This window comes from Anopheles gambiae, chromosome 2 (genome assembly GCF_943734735.2).
Source record: "Anopheles gambiae chromosome 2, idAnoGambNW_F1_1, whole genome shotgun sequence".
Lineage (NCBI taxonomy): Eukaryota > Metazoa > Arthropoda > Insecta > Diptera > Culicidae > Anopheles > Anopheles gambiae.
The window spans coordinates 4,385,998-4,398,370 of NC_064601.1; positions in this window are offsets into that span (position 1 = coordinate 4,385,998).

Consider the following 12,373-nt stretch of genomic DNA (forward strand, 5'->3'; position numbering starts at 1 on the left):
AGCTCCCAACCGTGTACAGAGCTGCTGCGAGTGACGGATTAATACTACCTTGAAAAATACCATCACAGTAGGACAGCAGCAGCTCAGCAACAACCCAACGAAAAAGAACAAAAAAACCCAGGGAAGAGATAAAACTGGCCCTCCACTGCGAGTCCTGAGGCTCCGGAGGACAACTGTTCTACCAAAAAACCCTTTCCGTCTCGCGAAACCATCCAGCAACAATCAACGCGCGCGTGATACGGGAAAGTGTGAACTTCATAATACCGTACAAAATGTGTCTTTCCGAAAACAGCGCCACAAAATGGTCGGGCCCGAGTTATACGCACCACGTTGTTCCCGTTGTTGTCGATGCGATGGCGTCAAATCCTTAACAGCGTGCAGCAAATTTATTCCATGAATTTTAAACAATACCGGAAAAGCGCTAGATAAATGTTTAAGAACAAACAGCTATGAAGGGGGGATGCGGTGGTCCGGTTGTTCGGTGTGACGAGTTATTAGCATTCCGCGACGCGATGGCCTAGAGACGCGACACGCAAAACGACCTGATGGCACAGTTCGGCAGGTGCTTTTACATATTTTTGCAGGCCTTTTTTTTGGGAACGGAGTGGGTAGGCTATCGATTGAATGAATCATTAGGTCATGATTTTGCACTGATCTGGCATTCTCCAACAAGCAAGTGGCTTAAGAGTCCTATTTCCGAACGGACGTGGGAAGAACGTCTGTACCTCTAGGATCGCAAAGTGACGTTTGTAACTTAACAGATGGCCTAACAGGTTGGCTGATAAGTCCCCGGTCTAACACATAGATGGCGCAGCTAGTATTAAATGCATTTGTTTTTATATAGTACCAACCTTCAAATGATTCGTGTCAAAATTTGACGTCCATATGTCAATTAGTTTGTGAGACAGAGTGTCTTTTGTCAAGCAACTTTTGTGTTGTGTTGTTCCACCAAGACAACGCACCGTGCCACAAGTTATTGAGAACGATGGCAAAAATTCATGAATTGGGCTTCGAATTGCTTCCCCACCCACCGTATTCTCCAGATCTGGCCCCCAGCGACTTTTTCTTGTTCTCAGACCTCAAAAGGATGCCCAATTCATGAATTTTTGCCATCGTTCTCAATGACTTGTGGCACGGTGCGTTGTCTTGGTGGAACAACACAACACAAAAGTTGCTTGACAAAAGACGCTCTGTCTCACAAACTAATTGACATACAGACGTCAAATTTTGACACGGATCATTTGAAGGTTGGTACTATATAAAAAAATATGCATTTAATACTAGCGGCGCCATCTATGTGTCAGACCGGGGACTTATCAGCCTACCTGTTACTTTCATGATTCTGCTGTAGCAACTAGATTACAGTCTGAATAAAATGTTTCCACATTCCATGTTATTTAGAGAACCGACTAATTTAAATGAACATTATTTGTGTAATTTTTCATCTGAAAATTTAAAACTGTGTAATTTAATACGACCCCACAACCAAGCATCTGTTCTAACATGCACTCTCATTGTTCTCTACTACTCAGAAGTATTAATGTCCCACAGAATTACGAAAAACAATGCTGACACATTTCGCATAGCCCTAATAAGCTGCCACACATTCATGCCTTAATAATCCTGAAGTTCGAACACATTTATGCTCATTTAATGCTCTCTGAAATATTCAATCACATCAATAGGTGCATTGTCCGGGCCTGCATAAAATCAATGCATCTGCATACACAACCTCCCCTCCGTCAATTACACCGTACACAAGTACAATTGAGGTAAAGCTGGTGTGGTAAAATCATATAAAAGTGATAGTTTTATAGCAACACCATTGGCAGCGTGTCACCCCGAAAAAACAGCGCCACCAAGCAACGCACTCCTGGCGGGAAGTGTGCCATAAAATGGTACACTAATTTATTTGACGCTTCATTCCGAAACCTCCGCCCCCCGCACCGAACAGTAATTTAATTGTGCTGTTCCGTGCGTTCGCACACGCAATCAGCCCGCAACGTGGCACCGCTCCGAGCGCACATCATAAAGATAAAGCCCATCAATTAAAACCAGTCAATAATTTACGACTGTCAGCGACGCCATCAAAACAATCGGTGGGGTGGAGATTGTCCGCACTCCTGCTGAGTGGGGCAGAGCGCTTTAATCTTTCAACCCAATTGCATTCAAATGAAGCGCCTGGAAGCCTGAAGCGCCCTCTGGTCACCGGCGGTATATGCTCCGTTAATAAACACGACACATGGGCAAGCAAGACATGCCGCCGTTCCAAGCGCATAATGTGCAGTGCCGTCTGCGTAGTCTGGCGATGAAATGAACCAGAGCAGCATTCTTCAACGCACCGCGTCCTCACTCCCACCGCCGCAGCGTGATGACAGTATCCAACCGGGAGTCAATTAACGAAATTTAAAACATCGTAAAATTGGAGCTTTATTAAACCTTTTGCTTTCCACTGCACATAAAATCCGATTCACCGTTTTGGGTTTATGGCATTTTTGGGCGCTCTTTCTCTTTCCCTTCTCCTTCCTGTACACGAGAGAAGGCAACCAAACATTCACACCAACCCAGACCGACCAAGTGGTTTCGTTTTATGATGTCTACCTGTCCGGAGGTTTTTCGATCGAGTCCGTACAAGTAAGGGCTCTCGAAGGCAACCCAAACCCTTTTGCAACACCGTTTGCTCATCCCGCTCGACTGACAGCACACCGGCAGCCGGGTCACGAGCGAATAGAACTTTGTGTTGTAATTATAAATGCTCTTAAAATTCCTTCCTATCAGCAAAAACCCTTCTTTTGCGAGAAAGGGGTTTAGGTTGCCTCGTGTGCGCGCAGGAATAACCCTCACCAAGTCCGCCATCGGCCGTCCCTCAGACGCGCGAAAAGTCGGCAACTTGTTAATCATCTTTCGGATTAGCCAAACGAGACCGATGAGGATGAGTTTTGCTCCCCTTAGAACCCGATTCCCCCCTCGTTGTTTGCACAGTTTGCACGGACAGCTCATCCCGGAGCCCGGTGTTTGTGATTGAGGTTCTGCCAGTCTGGCTCTCTCTCCCTGGCATTCGTCTAACCGCTGGAAGGATCCCTGGGAGCAGTCACTTTCTGAGCTCTGTTTCGATTTCGCTCTCCGTTTTCGCTTTCATTCATCGAAGACCGGTGCCAGGCCCGGTCCACACGGTCCTGGAGGTGATGCTACCAATTTAGCTTTTAATTTCTTGTCTACAAATTTGACGCGTTCCCGTGCCGTCCCGATGCGATCCGCCAGTGCCAGGGGTCTCGATTTGCCGTCAGAAGTGCTCAAACAAGAGTGAAGATGATTAAGTCGTGGCACCGCTAATGAGATGAGCTTCAGACTCGCAGACCGGTGTGCCTGAGCATCGTGGCGAACAAATTGAAGAAGACACGGAAGACATTGACCGCTGAAGATTACCAAGCGCGCCACACTCACCTAACGAACTGTTTGGCTCGCCGAGTCAAAGTCTGGGCTCAAGGAGCGTGAATAAAAAAGAAGACCGGGTACAGGTCATGCGATAATTTGTTCGCGAACCGATTAACGTCCGCTAACTCGTGCCAGCCCAAATCTGACAAATGAAACGGGTTTTTTACCGACCGTCCATCAAACCAACCGAAGGGATAATCGGTCCCACCCGGTACTATCTTCATCAGCGTCATGCTTTGCTCCGTGCGCTGCCCTCATTTATGATCCTCCCTGGACTTAATCTTTGGGAACGAGTGCAACGCGAGTTACCTACTGCACGGCAGCAGAGAGAGAAGGGAACGGAGCTTTAAAGGTGACAAAAACCACACCACCCGTCCAAAAGATGTTAAACTCGAATAGCTCGTGTTTGATGATTATCATAAAGATGTTAATGACAACGCCGAAATTGACTCCCGTTCCGAAAACGACCTCAAACCTCACAGTCGCAATAATCATAAACACGCTTCCACCGTGTCGGTGTCGTTTTGGAGTTTTGACTCATCAGCCACCAGGCCAGCGACAGCTTTGCCCGCCCGATCGAACTCGCAGCACTACTGTTCCGTCAAGCACCGTGTCAAGCACTTAACATGCCAACAACCCGTTTCAAGGGGCATAAAAAGGGCGATAAGCGAAGAAGAGCGCCGATATGTATATAAAAAAGGAAACTGCACACATTAATGTGGAAAACTTTACCACTATTGCACCGCAAATTGAACGTGGAAAATCACTATCCAAGCGCATTCCCATCAGATACAAAATGAGAGTTTCATTTTTTTTCACTACCCACATATTTCTAACACTCCCCTTCCTTCTCAACCGACTTCAAGTGGCTCTCCATCTCCGAACAGTGCACACTGCCAAGGGTGCTTCATTATAACCCGTGCCGCCCCATAGCTCTGAAGTGGCGCGGTCGTTCGCGCTCCAACACCGACCCCGAGTGAGCGTAATTAATTTGATTTTAAAATCATTTCGCCGCCGCCCGCTCGCCTGGCGCAAATGCAAATGGCCGACAGTTTAAGCGCGCTTCATGATCGTTGACGGGGGGTTTAATTCATTGTCCGCAGGCCATTCATGCCATTTTAGGCTTGGCGAAAGCGCGCAAGCGAGAAGATCGCTGAATGGGTGGCGCTAGATCGGGTGATTTACTATCAATATTTAGTGCACACGATAAAATGAGGCTGAAGGGCTTTCTACCCACTCTTGTGTTTTACATTTAATGATACAAGTTTGTTATTTATTGAGTGACGCAGACACAGTGTTTTGCTCATTAGAGTTCTACATTGGAGCAGGAGCTAGAAAAAGGACATTTAGAGGAGCGCTTGGAAGAATGATACGCTTAGAAGATCACACAAGAGAGCACATATTTATCGCTTTATGCAACCTGTAGGATACTATTTTATTTACCTTTATATATCCACCACTCCTGAGCTTAATTTTAACATCAATGCTTTGGTGAACTCTTATTGTGCTCCTTTTCTCTTTTATTTCAATTTTCATAACATTCAATCTCTCCTGTTTGCCTTCAAAGAAACACACAACAGCCTTCCCTAGAATGCACCGAAAGACAGGGGAAAATAAACAAAACTCCCAACGCTCAGAAAGACAGCAGGTGACGCTTCTGGAGCTTGTGGAATGCTTCAACTGATTTGCTTGTTTAATTAAAAGCGCCACAGCACTAGACAGCCAAACCATATTCCACATCCTGCTGGAAAGGGAACTACACCTAAAGGACTGCTTCACTAATCAACGGCACAAAATTGGTTCGACGGCACTGCGCTGTTCCAGCTTCTGTCGGATTTCCTTTTTTTTTGCCCTCCCCGAACCGATCGGTTCATTTCCAGTTCGTCATAGAGAGAAAGAGAGAAAATTGAAAGAAATGAAGCAACAACAAGCACAACACCCACAGAGACACACACAAAAAAGCGAAAACAGGTGGAATTCGTTCAAAGAGACAGCAAAAAAAACACGCGCCACGAAAGAAAGTGGAGTTTCTGTCTATTTTGTAGCGCTCCAGTCGGAAGAACACGTACACAGGGACGGGCTTCCGCACGCTCCCCTGTGTGTGTGAAAGAAATTGGCCATCGTAGAGCTCGGGCCATCGCATCCCCGAAAAGGCGACAGTTTGAAAATTGCTGCACTGCGCCGGGAGAAGGGTACGCTTTCGGCAAAGCAAACGCTAAAGGGACGGGAAGCGAAGCGAACGACAGAGAAACTGTCAAACCAGGGCCACCAGATAAAATCCGGCCAGTATACGGGAGAAAATCCGCTCGGGCAGACAAGACAAGGCAGATTTGGCGCCCGTTTTCCTTTCAACCGGATTTCCTCCAGACGGGAGCCACCAGCCTTCCCGACTCAAGGCTGGGCGGCCCAGCCGCACGGGAAATATGAAGAAATTAAGGAACATAATAAATTTAATTAAACTATACAACGTCCATCTTGCACAACCCGAGCGCCCGACGATAGGGAGCGCATCTTTCGGAAAACTGCTGGCATTATATCCTTTTCTATCGCTTCGCCATCCATCGAACCGCCTCGGCTCACCAAATCTCGACGACACTCTATTGCGCTTTCGTTGCGTTCGAGAGATCGACGAAAAAAACACCAACCAGGTCCTACACTTCCTCTTCCCCCTTCCCCTTTCCGTCTTGGTTGGTCGGAAAACGCGGCGCTCTTAATTGAATACGGATGAAAGGAGCAACTTTTTCCCCGTGTCTTTGCTGCTGCTGCTGGCTTCCTTTTTCCGATCGTACCAAAGCACGAAGTATTGCCGTTCCGGTATTTCTCCAATAAATAAACTATCGTCAGCAGAAATGCTTCCCACTCTCTCTCTCGGTGTGTGTGTGTGTGTGTGTGTGGGCCGGCGCCTGAGCCAGGCGAGCGCCTCGGCCCAGGTGAAGAAGGTGGTTTGGTTTGACAGGTGCGCGGAAGCGGACCTCTTTTCCTATCATCATTTGTGAGAGGCTTTATTATAAGTTCCGCCACATTGGATCGTGTGCGCGACGCTATATAAAGGGCTGAAGATGAGAAGGGATCGGGTTTTGCCTGCTATATCCTGCCCCTTCTCCGCTCCATGCGTAGCCATTTTGTTTCCGCACGAGTGCGGCAAGTGACTAAGAATTAAGACAGCCCGAAACTTTCCCTTCGCCCTAGAAGCCCTAGTCCCGTATCGCTCATTTCGGCTTGTGGCTTTGGTAAAGTTTTGCATTTTTCTCTCTCCTTCTCTCTCTCTCTCTCTCTCTCTCTCTCTCGCTCTCTGTCTTCTTTTGTACCTTTCATGTTTTCGGTGCGTTTTGTTTCTTTAAGCCGAAAGCACAATAGCCACGAGCCCGGTACGGATCCTTCACGAGCCGTAAGACAAGTTGCCGTAATTAAACCGATACTGCCGGCGCACCGATAGCGCGCGGCGGGCGACGAAGATAAACCCAGTCGCTGACACAATTAGGTTTCGTTTGGTTCGATCCACGGTGGGGGGGTGAGGCATTCAAGAGGAACGAGGTGAGCTTGCATTGCTGCGACATCGAAGCGCATTGGCCCGGGCCCGTGCTCCGATAATCCGATTTGGTCCGATTTTCGTGCGAAATGTGGGCAGGGAGCAAAGTCCTTATAAAGCTTTGGATGTTTCGTTTTGGTTTTTTGTTTCGTTTGGAGTTGCAGTTTTGTGCACACCACCGCTCCTGCTGCCATCGCCAGCAAGGGATCGATAGCGAGGTACGTATTATGATAGTGTTGAAGTTTTAATCCCGGCAATGGTTGAGAAGCGTCCACCATTCCGCCCGGAAGCGCATTCTACCGGAGACGAGTTAATTAATTTGTGTGGATTAGTTTGTAAAATAAAACTGAGGTGAAGCTGGTGGTGACTCCCGTTACAGTGTTTAAGACTGTGGGATTTTTGAAGCGATAATGGTTTTGTTACCTTTTTCCCGCATTTATGCTCAATGGTTGTTCATGGAAAACGAATCAGAGCTCAGTTTTTGTAATTAGAATGAAAGAACACACGAAGAATTTGAAAGAGAGATGCAACAATCAAACTGGCAGTTAATTACATCCGCTGTAAGGTAGCTTTCGGTGACAATGAGACGTACTTCCAGTTCCTAGACCAACTAGACCATCGACGGAATTTTGCTTATCATTTTTTTAAAATTAATGTTACGTTGTTCATAAAAATTCACTACTATTCCACACGATCCATACAAAAAGGCCCATTCCGTGGCATAATCATACTTTGTTTAATTAACTTCAAACAATGATCCTAACGCATAACCTTGCATTTTTACTTGGAATTCGTTTCATTTATACCATAGAATCTCTTCCGAAAATGCAGCAAAAATCTCATTTCTCTCTTCCTCACTGATCTACCCTATCATTGCGTTTGCTTTACTTCCCACACAGTCGAAACAATACCACCCATACACACTTCCTACGCACCGCAGCCGAAAGTTTCGAGTCAAAAAAAAAGGGAGAACAAAAGTACTCATTAAAACATTAAAATGAAGACACACACAATCACCTCACCACGGTCGGGCACGGGCACGATGGAATTACAGCCAAAAGCTCAGCTCACCCACAAACTCTCCGCCCGGTTCTTGCCCTGCATCCCAAAAATGTGCATCCGGGGTTCATTGTGCATCCGGGAGCTTAATTTGCCGGAAATGTACAATAGACAATGGAGCTTTTTTGCCCATCGGCCACACCGGTTTTGGACATTGCCGGGCCCATTGTCCCGACAGAGCCCGGCAGCCAGATAGCTGTCGCTGCACCGACAACAAAAGGTGAATGCGTTTCCAACCAAGCCTCAGTGTGTGTGTGTGTGTGCTTAAAGCAAACCATTAACACTGGTGTTGTAGCACACAGTGTCATTATGAGATTTATGATGCGGTTGCACCACACACTTGTGCATTGGTTTTGTGTCGGGTGCATGCGCATCCCCTGTTGCTGTTGCTGCAGTCCGGTGCAGGGCCGAATGGCCGGAACTTTGCCCGAACCGAAACCTATTATAACTTCCGGCAGTGTGCCGTGCCAAGCAAATGCCAGCTGGAACCATTTCCCACAGTCCCAGCGCCTTTGCCAGGGGTTTAAGTCTGCCGGCGCTCACCACTTCGTCTTGCCACCACAGGCGCCGTCAGAACGTCTTGCCAGCTTGCCAAATCCATACAAATGACCTTCCCCTCTCGAGTCGGAATAGTTTTGCTGAAAAGTTTTCTCCACCCAGTTTTAGGACTCTAAGACACTAAGATCCGGAGCGCAAACGAAACTTTCTAATCACACCACGCTACGCAATCGACAAATTATCGATGAATTCCACACCGGTTAGTGGCACCCCGAACCGCTCTGGCATAAATCGGGCGGGTGGATACATGAGAGGAAGGCAGGAGGGGAGACCGAGTTCCGGGCACAGCTGATGCAACCGGTCAGGCACATCATTATAGCGTCATTTGGAATTTATTATCCTTGCAGTGAAATTGGGGCGCGCTGCGTTCGCCGCAAGTTTGACTAACGACCCAACGTCCAACGGGTGCTGCTCTTCTCGACCTCTCGAAGTTTCAACGACCCAACCAACCGCTCGCCCGCCCACTTGGTCGTATTGATTTTGCACCCTTGACCGGGACCGGATGCTCGAAAGGTCATCGCGGAACCTCATTACCGCCAGCTGTCGTGGTCTCCATTTATTGCTCCCCTTTTATTTTATGGTTGATTTTTCTGTGCTTTCGGGGAGAGCGTTTTTTTTTTGTTCGTTGTTGTCAGTCGCTGCTGTAGCAGCTTGCTCTCGGAACAGGATGTCCCACCCGAGGCCACCGTTTGGGGGCGTTTGCCTGGTTGGACTGAAAGGATCGGCATTTTTATGTCACCCATTTGCTGTGGCGCATCTCGCACCACACCAACGCCACAACCATCGCCATTTTGCCAGCAGTTGATTTGTCACGATACCGGAAACGAATCCCTGCAACCCAACCCGTGCCTCTGTTTATCTGTGTTTTTGCTCTCTTTTCCCCTTTTACCCGTGGGTGTTCAATAACAACGGGTGGAACAGGGGACGACGGGGACAAAAAAAAACAAAAAGGGGGTAGTTTGAGCGAGGAAAGACCCCGCAAACGAGCTGATTTATTTTCATCATATTTTTCCTCGATGTCTCTTTTACCAGTGCGAGCGAACGAGATTTACTGTCACAATCGGTCACCACACGGTGGCGCTGAAACCGCTGAAGGGTAGCGTGCCCGAGACGATCAAACAGTCGTGAACAGTCGTCAGCGGTGTAGTTGGGGAGGGGGGGGAATGTTCCTGTTTTTTTTTTCTATAATGGCCACACCACAGAAAGGCAGCATTTGAGAGGCAGGTCACGTGGAACCCATTCGGTGTCATCTTGCGATAAGGATATGTGATTTATGCCGGGGCGCGAATTTGCTGTCCCACGCACCGTGGACGTGACACAGCGGCACCGCATCTTGGGGCGTTCCCGTGCGGGCACCAGACAACATCCTCGACATCCTTCGACGAAGAAGGGTCAACTATTGACTTGTCCATTATTTGATCGTGTTACGATTATGGCCAGAAAGGCGCCCCTGCTAATGCCCAATGCTGTCGTGTGCGTGACGATTTGAATGCATGGGAACGATAATTGTTTGTTTATGTGATTTTCGAGGGAATAAAAAGGCATTCCCAGCGATGAAATGGAGCTATCCAGTGGTATCTCGAATACTTCAAACAATAAGTTTAGGTTTACGGCAGTTCGGACTACGAAAACACTGCTCCACACATGCCGAATGCTCCAATCCTCAAAGCATCCTCAATTAAATTGCAGCTCACAGACACAAAGATCTCATGAAATTGGAGGTACGGGAACTGATAGTTCAAGAAAAATAATTGCTCCAAAGCTTATGCCGAAACCCGTCTCTTCATGCAAAAGCACACACAGAGAGGTACTTGGTACTCTCATCACAACCGAAAGATCCGGAAGGGTTTATCAGTATCACAGTTACATCTTTGCCTTCTTAACAGAATTAATGTCAGTTTCAATCGGTCATACGGCCGATTGCTCGGACTTTAGCATGACGCTTCCTCCCTCTTCTACCTTTCACCCTGTCCCTGCCTGCACTGTAAATGCTTTGTTTGATTTTCGTCCAACTGCCAGACAGACCCGGCCGGGCTACCGAATGGACGAAGAAATCACGATAATTGTTTTAGCAAATTTCGTTCCCCTTCCTGAACATCCTGCGCCTGTCCAGTTCAGCAGCAAAGAACAGGATCGTCGTGCTACCGTCCAACACGTACAATGGGTGTACGGGTTTGTGAAAACCCCGATGGACGTGTGCGTTTCATGGGGCAGAAGAACAAGACCACAACGGGGCAAAACCCGGCACCCGACCCGGCCAGTGCCAGTGCCTAATGAAATGCTACAGCATTCTGCACTAAATGAATGCAATGGTTTGGGCCAAAGACTCTTGGCCCATATCGAGCCCGTACCCAAACACGTTCGATTCGGAATGGTCTGGTCCGGTCGTCGTAGGAGCTCCAGCAGCAGCAGCAGCAGTAGCAAAACCATTCCAGCGGCCAGTGACACTGACTTTGGACTGCATTTGCATTTGTTTACAACACATCCTTACACTCGGCAGGGGTGGGATGGTGGATCACGCAACGCTTGCACTTGTACGATACGGCAAATGGTGGTTCTTCCATCCAAAGAATGTCCAAACCCCATACGCTCTGTGTGTTTGTGCCTGGGCTTTCGAGGCTTTGTTTGTCGGTAGATCGGTGCAAATTGATATATTTTACGCAAATGAATCCGAAGGGGGATGAGTTTGCTTGTAAATTTAGATACTGCAATCCTTTCTCTGCCTCTGAGGGGAATCTCTTTTCGAGCTGCAGCAGAAGAAGCGATCGTTTTCCTATTTACCCAGCACGGAGGCATCAGGTGTAAAGTAGTCAATAGTGCACTTTGCAGCAGGGGCACAGAACCGATGGGCTCTTTTAATGGTAGCTTTATAGATCTTTTTTCTTCATTCGATTGACCACACGCCTGCGGATGGGTGGGAATGGTGATGCATTTTATTACACTTGCTCAACACTACGAGACAGTTTACATTACACCCCTGCCCAGAAGCACTTTCGAGTGCGGCAGCAAATGAAACACCTCAAAAACACACACTTTTAGCATCGATTTCGTACAGCTCAACTCGTCAAACCGTATTTTGCCAGTGACACACCACCAACCACTCAAGTTGGCAAGTTGGCAAAGGTACACACATGTACACCCTGCTGCCCTGCTACCACGACCAACACCAAGACGCTAATTTATTTTCGCTACTTCGCCTCCGGGCACATGACTTGATGCGTCGAGTTTCGTCGATCACCTGTGTCGGGTGGCCATAAATCTTACTCCGCGAGACCTCCAGCTCACCACGGTCGGTAGCACGGAGGTCTCGTGCCTGCGTAACAGCCCAAAACGAACCCCTAACCCCGCCTGATGGATTGCCGGTCCGCCCATCCGCAAACGCAAAAGATAAATAAATAAATTGGAAAAGAAGTGATTATTTGTTTTTAATTTTCTGCGTTTTAATTACCTGCGCTGCGTTCCGTGAAGGCGGTGTACGTACTACGCTGCTGCTGCTGCTGCTGTCAGCACTTCCTGTGCTGATTGCTTCTCTTCGCGGTCCCTGCATGACACGAGCGGGAAGGGAAGAGACAGAAGCACCCCCTAGAAGCACTGCCATCCGGTACCCCTGTTGCGTGGGTTGCTTAATTGTTCAACGCAAACGTCAACAACGCGCCCCTGGAATCAATTTCACCTCCACGGTAAGTGGGAAAAGTTTGCAATTTATCAACAAAAATACGTTGAAGTTGAAGCAAAAAACAATACAAACATTCACATTTGGGAGGAGCTTTTCGAGTTTCCGAGAGGTAATTT